Here is a 10,552-nt window from a genome sequence, read left to right on the forward strand (position 1 = left end):
TAGAATCATTCTGCTGTTACACTGGTGTAACTGAAGTTGACCCTGAGAATGTAATTTAGTCTTCCCCTTAGAAGGACATTGTCAAAAATGATAGAGTCAAAATTAGACCTACTTTTGCTTTCTTATGTGCGTTTGCAAAGTACATTTAATACTTGCTAAGTTAACTTTTCCTCTAAAAATTGAATCAATGAAATTTTCTTTAGAAAAAAAAAATATGGATAGACAGATCTCATGAGCAACCCTATAGTAACAAACAGGGACTGTTTCTCATACTGTGTGTACAGTGCCCCATCCTGATTGCAGTCAATGAGCACTGATGTAACATGAACATTTAATAAGAATGTTTACACAATGAACAGGTTTCATTGCAGAAACAGATTGCAACTTCAACATTCCAAGGCATTATTACAAGTAACCATTAGCACAAGAAATGTAAGAAATAATGAAAAACACTTTTGACAGTGTCCTTTTTTAACATTTGAGTAAGTATCATACTCCTATTTTCTGGCCTTTGGTGATGATAATGATAGGGTTTTGATTGAGAAAATGGAAAATTTATAACTCACCATTTTGCAAAATGAAAGAACCTGAGAGCTCATTTTGAACTGGCTGAAGACCTAAATGAGAACTGTATTAATGGTCAGAAAAACATGGAAACAGGAAATTAGATAAGTTAATGGATGTAGGGTGGCATTTTGCGTTAGGTAACAGTAGAAATAAGGGCTTAAATTAAAAGGATATTGCTCAGTAAAAATTCTAGACCAAATTCTGCTTCCTTTACATCCATGCTATTAAAGCCAGTGAGGGTATGTGGAAGTAAATGAGCGGAATTTGGTGACATAGGACCTGTTCTAGTGTCTATTGAAGTCAAGGGAATTGGATATAGGCTCATAGAGTTAAACAAAGTCTTACTTGTGGTACCCATAATACCATTTAAATTATTACAGTTTAAATACATTTTAAATAGTCAATATACTTTTCACCATTTATGCAGTTTCTTTTTTTCATTTCATTTATGTGGAACAATGTAGGTGGACTGGTCTGTTCCATTTGTGTTAGGAATCCCTTTCTGGTTCTGGTTCTTCTGCCTCACCAATTGCTCTTGTGTCTGGATTCATAACACTGCAGGGGAATACTTACATACTTTAAATATAAACTGCATTAAAAATATTATGATGACATTTCATATAGGGTTTTGTAATTCAACACTTTAAAAACAAAACCAAAATGTTGGTTCTAAGCTACTGCACATCAACTCTGTGTATTTAACAGTTACATTGTAAAGAATAGTAAGCTGTTTGTAGGATTCCACAGCTAAAGAGTCCTGATTCAAGGCCAAATCCTGCTCATCTTGCTTACACAAGTAGGAGCTCTGTTTGAAGATGGTGGGCCTGATTCTGATCTCACTCAGTTTTGTACAGCTGGCATCTCCATTGATTATAATGGGATCACTCCTTATTTGCGCAAATGTGAGATCAGAATCAGGCCCAGTGGTCCTACTTATGTGAGTAAGGCAAGCAGGATTTGACTTCTGCGTTCTTAAAAACAGCAATGAGTTGCCATTGATGCATTTTGGAAGACAATACCCACCTCCGTTACATTGACATGCGTTATTTTCTGAATTTCCTCTTCTGATCATTACTGCATGTTAAGATACTTGGATGTAAATAGTTCTTCTATGTAGGCTGCCTCTCTCTGGATTCTTTCACTGATGCCTCTGTTCAGTGCCTCTCATCACAGAATTCACCATCATGGAAGCAATTCTGATGTTGCAAATGATCAGAAATCATTTAAGGCTAGATCAGTCCTTCAGGTGCAGCCCTCAGAAGAGGCAAAGTCAGTGTGGCCCTTGAAAGGATGCAGCTTGCTTCTCCCCTTGTGCCTGGCCAGCTATTCTTGCCAGTGAGTGGGGCAGGGAGAAGCTCTTGCAACTCCCTGTCTTGTTCATCCCCTCCCCACCCACTTGCTTATAGGTCAGACCATCTGGAAATCATACATCTTGCTTGACACAAGAGCCAGACCCAACAGCCAGTTAGGTCTTACTCTGCTGAGCAGTAAGATGGGGAAGAGGGGAGAATTTACTCCACTTATTTCCTTTCTCAACTGAGTAAAACAAGGGCACAATGTGACTGTAAATATATAGGCAAACAATTTATTATTTATTGAATGCCATTATTCCATTCGCTGGTCAGTGTTATGGAAACACAGAGGAAGGCAAGGCCTCTGCCTCAAGGAGCTAACAATCTAAATGCAACATAGACAAGATAGGTTTAGATATAACGTGGTATCTAAATTAGAAAAGAAATAGCTTCTGTTTATAGATATACACGTCTTAGACAGCAATGATGGGAAAGGAAACAGAAAAAGAATATGAGTGTTATATGGTAGAGGAGACTGGCAAAGTATTACAATCTGTAGAGTTGGATAAGAGTATGGTGGTGGTTATTTAGCTCATAGAATATGGTGTATCCAAGTAGCAGATCACTAAACTGGCTGTTGGATTGTTTCCAATGTTCCCCAAGTATGTGACAATTGCTGTGTTTCTCTTTAGCTAAGGAATCTTATTCTGTGATACTTAGCCGCAGTTATTCATTGTCTAAAAGGAATCTTTACCACCCTTACAAAAACAATGAGAAAATTTCATGGTTGTGAAAGCAACGCACAGTACATAGGAATGCCCATACTGGGTCAAATCAATGGTCCATCTTGAACTGCCCTCCGACAGTGGCCAATGCCAGGTACTCCAGAGGGAATAAACAGAACAGGCAGTCATCGAGTGATCCATCCCCTGTTGTCCACTCCCAGTTTCTGGCAGTGAGAGGGTAGGGACACTCAGAGCATGATGTAGCATTCCTGACCATCTTGGCCAATAGTCATTGATGGACCTATCCTCCATGAAGTTATCTAATTCTTTTTTGAACCCTGTTATAGTACAAGTTCCACAGGTTGATTGTGCGTTGTGTGAAGAACTATTTCCTTTTGTTTGTTTTAAATGTGCTGCCTATTAATTTCATTGGGTGACCCCTGGTTCTTGTGTTACATGAAGGAGCAAAGAATACTTTTTCTCCACACCATTCATGATTGTACAGACTGCTATCATACACCCCCCCCCTTAGTCACATCTTTGCCAAGCTGAAAAGCCTCAGTCTTTTTAATTTCTTCTCATATGGAAGCATACCCCTGATCATTTTTGTTGCCTTGCTCTGTACCTTTTCCAGTTCTAATCTATCTTTTTTTGAGATGGGGCAACCAGAACTGCATGAACTATTCAAAGTGTGGGCATGTCAAGTAATTTATATAGTGGCATTATTATATTTTCTGTCTTATTATCTATCCATTTTCTAATGGTTCCTAACATTTTGTTAGCTTATTTGACTGTCGCTGCACATTGAGTGGATGTTTTCAGAGAACTATCCACAAAGACTCCAAGATCTCTTTCTTGAGTGGTAACAGCTAATTTAGATTCCATCATTTTGTATGTATAGCTAGGATTATGTTTTCCAATGTGCATTACGTTGCATTTATCAACATTGAATTTCATCTGCATTTTGTTGCCCAGTCACCCAGTCTTACCAGATCCTTTTGTAACTCTTTGCAGTCTGCTTTGGACTTTACTATCTTGAGTAATTTTGTATCATCTGCAAATTTTGCCACCTCATTGTTTACCCATTGTTCCAAATCATTTATGAATATGTTGAACAGTGCTGGTCCCAGTACAAATCCCTAGTATTTACTTCTCTCCATTGTGAAAACTAACCATTTATTCCTACCGTTTGTCTCCTGTCTTTTAACCAGTTTCTGATCCATGAGAGGGCTTTCCCTCTTATCCCATGACTGCTTACTTTGCTTAAGAGCCTTTGGTGAGGGGCCTTGTCAAAGGTTTTCTGAAAGTCCAATTACATTATATCCACACGATCACGCTTGTCCACACGTTTGTTGCCCTCTTCAAAGAATTCTAATAGATTGGTGAATCATGATTTCCCTTTACAAAAGCCATGTTGCCTCTTCCCCAACCAATCATTCAGTGTAGAGCCAGAAATAGGGTAGACCAGTGCTGCATAAGCTTTTTCATACACTGTAGCTCTGCCATTATATACCAATCCTGAATGTAACCTTCCTCTGCTATCTCAGGCACAGGCTTCTTATGAGCAGAGTTACCACTTGCAATGAATTCTATAGTGAACATAAGAACGGCCATACTGAGTCAAACTAAAGGTCCATCTAACCCAGTATCCTGTCTTCCGACAGTGGGCAATGCCAGGTGCCCCAGAAGGAATGAACAGAACAGGTAATCATCAAGTGATCCATCCCTGTCGCCCATTCCCATCAAACAGGGTAGAGATACCATCCTTGTCCATCCTGGCTAATAGCTATTGATGAGCCTATCCTCCATGAATTTATCTAGTTCTTTTTTGAACCCTGTTATAGTCTTGGCCTTCACAACATCCTCTGGCAAGGAGTTCCACAGGTTGACTGTGAGTTGTGTGAAAAAAATACTTCCTTTTGTTTGTTTTAAACCTGCTGCCTATTAATTTCATTTGGTGACCCCTAGTTCTTGTGTTATGAGAAGGAGTAAATAACACTTCCTTATTTACTTTCTCCACACCAATCATGATTTCATAGACCTCAATCATATCCCCCCTTAGTCTTCTCTTTTCCAAGCTGAAAAATCCCAGTCTTTTTAATTGCTCCTCATACAGCAGCCGTTCCATACCCCTAATAATTTTTGTTGTCCTTTTCTGTACCTATTCCAATTCCAATATTGAGATGGGTGACCAGACCTGCACGCAGTATTCAAGATGTGGGCATACCATGGATTTAGATAGAGGCAATAAGATATTTTCTGTCTTATGATCTATCCCTTTCTTAATGATTCCCAACATTCTGTTCACTTTTTTGACTGCCGCTGGACATTGAGTGGATGTTTTCCATCCACAATGACTCCAAGATCTCTTTCTTGAGTGGTAACAGCTATTTAGACACCATCATTTTATATGTATAGTTGGGATTATTCCTTCCAATGTGCATTACTTTGCATTTATCAACATTGAATTTCATGTGCCATTTTGTTGCCCAATCACCCAGTTTTGAGAGATCCTTTTGTAGCTCTTTGCAGTCTGCCTGAGACTTAACTATCTTGAATAGTTTTGTATCATCTGCAAATTTTGCCACCTCACTGTTTACTTCTTTTTCCAGATCATTTATGAATATATTGAATAGGACTGGGCCAGTACAGACCCCTGGGGACACCACTATTTACCTCTCTCCATTGTGAAAAGTGGCCATTTATTCCTACCATTTGTTTCCTATCTTTTAACCAATTACGAATCCATGAGAGAACCTTCCCTCTTATCCCATGACTGGTTACTTTGCTTAAGAGCCTTTGGTGAGGGACCTTGTCAAAGGCTTTCTGAAAATCTAAATACACTATATCCCCCTTGTGCACATGTTTGTTGACCCCCTCAAAGAATTCTAGTAGATTGGTGAGGCATGGTTTCCCTTTACAAAAACCATGTTGACTATTCCCCAACAAATTATGTTCATCTATCTGTCTGACCATTTTGTTCTTTACTATAATTTCAGTTTGCCTGGTACTGAAGCCAGGCTTACCAGTCTGTAATTTCCGTGGTCACCTCTGGAGCCCTTTTTGAAAATTGGCATCACATTAGCTATACTCCAGTCATTTGGTACAGAAGCTGATTTAAATGATAGGTTACAGACAACAGTTAGTAGTCCTGCAATTTCACATTTGAGTTCCTTCAGAACTCTTGGGTGAATACCATCTGGTCCTGGTGACTTATTACTGTTTAGTTTACCAATTTGTTCCAAAACCTCCTCTAATGACACCTCAATCTGGGACAGTTCTGTTATGAATTACACCTGAAACCTGAGAGGACAGGCACACAACTGCTACGAATTACACCTGGTAGGACACGCACACAAATGCTGCAAATATAGGACACGCACAGTTCGAATCTAGGCTGAGGCACATAAACAAAGTCCACAACTGCAGCTCAGATTTGTCACCTAAAAAGAATGGCTCAGGTTTGGGAATCTCCCTCACATTCTCAACCGTGAAGACTGATACAAAGAATTCATTTAGTTTCTCCACAATGGCCTTATTGTCCTTGAGTGCTCCTTTAGTATCTACATCGTCCTGTGGCCCCACTGATTGTTTACTAGGCTTTCTGCTTCTGATGTACTTAAAAAAATGTTTGCTATTACTTTTTGAGTCTTTAGCTAGTTGTTCTTCAAATTCTTTTTTGGCCTTTCTAATTATATTTTTACACTTCATTTGCCAGAATTTATGCTCCTTTCTATTTTTCTCATTAGCATTTAACTTCCACTTTTTAAAGGATGCCTTTTTGCCTCTCACTGCTTCTTTGTTGTTTAGCCACGGTGGCTCTTTTGTGGTTCTTTTACTATGTTTTTTAATTTGGGGTATACATTTATGTATATACATATATAGTGGTTTTATGATCTGGTCAAATGTCCATTATGTATAAAGATGTGACTATCACACTCATTTTATCTAGTCACCCCAGTCCAGATTTGAATCCATATCCCAGAGATGAAGGGCTAGTGCACTTACTGTCTCTGCCAATTTATGCTGGTATAGCATGCTGTTTCCTAGGCTTTAGAAGCCTTTCTGAACAATGACTGTTGGCATGTCTGACTCTAAGAAGAGAAGGATTGTTAGAGAAAACATCTGTAGACAGATTAAATTTAAGGAATTGAAAAGAAAAAACTCAGTCCCCTTTTCAGTGATACTATAATAGTAGTTACACTAATAGCAATGGTCAGAGAAAGCCTCAGCTCCAACAAGGCTTATTCACACTTCATCATGGTACTGGTGAGGGCTTAGAACTGCTTGCAAATGTCAGCATCGATTGCCAAAGCCCAGAATTTAGCATAGAGGTGCCAAGTGCCTCTCTTGTGAGCCAAATAGTTTCTAGGCTACCACAGAGTATTGTGAGGTAAATGCCATTTTAAAATAGCAATGGGGAATTAAAAGCACACTCTCAGGTTAAAAATCAGGGCTGAGATTTTCAAAGCCACATAAGAGATTTGGATGCCTAATTCCTTTTAATTTTAATGGGAATGGGGCCTCTAAATCACTTAGGTAGCTTTGGATGTCTCAGCCCATAGGTCAAAATTCTGCTCTCATTTATACTGGTGCTTTGCCATTGCTGCAGTGGATTTGCACTGGGGAGAACAGGATTTGGATCATACATTTTAAAAAATACATGTGCCATTTATGAGAACCTTACAGAAGTGAGGCCCTGATCCTGAAATTGTCGGGTCTGTCTTGAACCCATATGTAGCATGACTGAAGGCAATGGATTACACCGTGAACTGCAGGATCAGAGCCTAAAACTGGAAGAGATTTAATGCTCTAATTTCCTTTTAATTATTATTCTGGTAGTTTAGTTTTTGCAGTTCACTCAGCTTGGGAAGTGAATGTCTCTTTGGCTCTTGTGCTCTAGCATAGTGCTGCAGTGTTAGGGTTATACACACTGAATGCCAAACAAAAACTAGTTATCACTGGAATTAACCAAACAATAGTTCTTTGACATTTTTCGATTGATTTTGGGTTTTGTAAAACTTTGTGTCCTGGATCCTCTGCTGGCATAAGTAGGTATCAGTGGAGTTCTATTGGTTACACCAGCTGAGGATCTCACCCTGTATTTACTAAGGGCTTGTGTACATTACCCATTGGATCGATGGGCAGCGATCAATCCAGCAGGGGTCAATTTATCGCGTCTAGTCTAGACACAATAAATCAACCACCAAATGCTCTCCTGATGACTCGGTACTCCACCAGGGTGAGAGGCGGAGTTGATGGGGGAGCGTCAGCCATCGACTTACCATAGTGAAGACATCGCAGTAAGTGGACCTAAGTACGTCGACTTCAGCTACTTTATTCACATATCTGAAGTTGCATAACTTAGATAGATCCCCCACTCACAGTGTAGACCAGGCCTGAGGGTGGGATTTGGATTTTCAAAGGCATCTAACTCCTACTAAGTCAATTAGCTGCCTAAGTCTCATTGACTTTCAGTGGGACTTGGACCCCTAATTCTCTTAGGCACTTTCAAAAATTCCAGCCAAAACTTAAATTTTAAGTCTAATTGACCTGGCAGTGCCCCTGAAAAATGTGACTATTGGGGCCAACACTTTCAAGTGTTGCAGTGCCGGAGTCATTTATTTAAAAGCCTTTTTTAGTGAAGGTTTCACCTGGACCAAAATAGCATCAGCAGTGGTTACTGTTTCATTCAGTTAATCTTGCCCTCCTCCAATTTTAATTGCATTTGAGATATCTAGAAATTGAATAGCAAGCAGAAGGTGGGGCCCTGGCCATCAGAAGCAGGATGGTTTTATTTCTCATATTTAATTCGTTGGGAGAAGCAAATTGGCAGTGCAGGGGTCAGAGCTTTCAAGCAGACTGATTACATTCCCTTTGAAAGCTCATTTCAAGGTAGAGGATATTGCATTTTTGGACTCACCTTCAGTGCCTGTACAAAGGGAAATATAGTCTGCAAATATCACTGTCTTCGTTGAGATGGCAACATAGTGGTTAAAGTGACCTTGGTTCTCATCTCGTCAGTATAATTATAGTCCGGGGAAGTGCTGTGTTCCTCACAGATTCCCAGGCTGCTCCAAGGAGTGAAAATTCATTTGTGCAGTTACATTTCCACCAGTCCCTGCCCACCCCACCCCCAAACTGCTTGGTATGCAGCTGTGCAGGAAGCTCCCCTATGCATTCTCTCTCCACTCTGAAATCCTGGCCATACTATGACACCACAGAGGAGAGAACAGGATTTTCCCTTTGTCCTTCACATTTGGACACCGGTGCAGCTCTAATTTAGAGGTGTCTGTAGAAAATGGGAAGGCTTGTTCTCAGTCTAGTGCTTAGCAGATAGGTATCCCCATCCTACATTAGCATCTTTGTTGGCAGTTTTATTAGAGAAGGCAAGGACTGAAAAGGTCAGTCAGCCTAAATTCCCCCTCTTGCCCCTTCAGATGTTCCCTCCAGAATGGAGATTAGGCACTTTGGCAGGCAAGCTGCAGAACCCTGCACTGGGTCTGCGTGTCTGTACTGAAGTTTTGGGTTCAGACTAGTCTGAGGACTAATTTTGGTCCCATTGAAACCAATGGGATCTTTCTTGTTGGGCTCTTCCTCCAGCACCTTTCACAAGAACTAAATTCACTTTACAATAATCCGCAGAAGCAAAGAACTGTATGGGCCATTGTGGTTTGCCCTCACTGGCAGCTGTTCAGATGCTAAATAGACCCTGCTCACTCCCTGTTGATGAGCTTTGCCTGAGCCCAAATACCCTGAGATCTAAGTCTGGGCTACAAAATAATAGGGTTCAGCTTATGCTCAAATAAATTGGTTAGTCTCTAAGGTGCCACAAGTACTCCTTTTCTTTTTGAAAATAATAGGGCTTAGTTCTGGGAAAAACCCATCTTTTAAATTAAAGCTTGTTCTTTCATAGCACTTGGGTCTTCTAAACTATTATCATCATGAGAAAAAAGGATTTTGTAACCAATAATTTGGTGAGTTTTAACAACTTTGACAAATTAAGGCTTTTTCCTAGTCTCATAGTGCTATGGTGAGTAGTTTATCGTCCTTGAAAGAATGGAACAAAATGGTTTAGATAATGCAGGTATTGTTAACAGCAGCATAAGCCTGACTGGTTTTAACAGTGGTTCACATCTACCAGGGTAAAGTATAGTTGTGGTCAAAAAAGTAATTATATGGAAGTGTCAAGTATCAGAGGGGTAGCCATGTTAGTCTGGATCTGTAAAAGTGGCAAAGAGTTCTGTGGCACCTTATACACTAACAGACGTATTGGAGCATAAGCTTTTGTGGGTGAATACCCACTTCGTCGGATGCATGTATCCAACAAAGTGGGTATTCACCCATGAAAGCTTATGCTCCAATACGTCTGTTAGTCTATAAGGTGCCACAGGACTCTTTGCCGCTTTTATATGAAAATGGTATCTCTGATGTAGATGGTATAGCTCTTATTGTACCAATGTTTGAAATTGAATATTCTTTCCCACTTGTAATGACAGCAACAATATGGCATCCTTACTGTACTTTCTTTTTTCTTTCTGTGGTAGTCTCCTGATGTGTAGTGATTTTGTAACTACCTATAATTGTCTTTGGATCAAGAACTTTTTCCACGTTGATTTTTGTCCTTCTACCCATATGTCACTGAACTGGTAATCCTTGTAAAGCAGGGTGAGGACTGCTGCAATATTCTAAAATTGTTAAATTAGGATCCCTTTAATCTGCCAGGGTTTTATTATTATTCCAATCAACTTTTTTGCTATTTGCACTGGCATCTCGGTTCCCTTATTTGGCTGTGCCAGGCTTGAGGTGGGGGTACTTAAACTTACCTATTCAAGAGAACATCTGAAATAAATCACCATATATGCAAAAGCTTTGGTTTAATTTTGACACCATGTAAATAAGGGTGTGATGTGTCAGATGTCAGTGTCCACTGACCAATGGCTACTGCTACAAGAGTGAGTTAGATTT

The sequence above is a fragment of the Lepidochelys kempii genome, chromosome 6 (assembly GCF_965140285.1).
Source record: "Lepidochelys kempii isolate rLepKem1 chromosome 6, rLepKem1.hap1, whole genome shotgun sequence".
Lineage (NCBI taxonomy): Eukaryota > Metazoa > Chordata > Testudines > Cheloniidae > Lepidochelys > Lepidochelys kempii.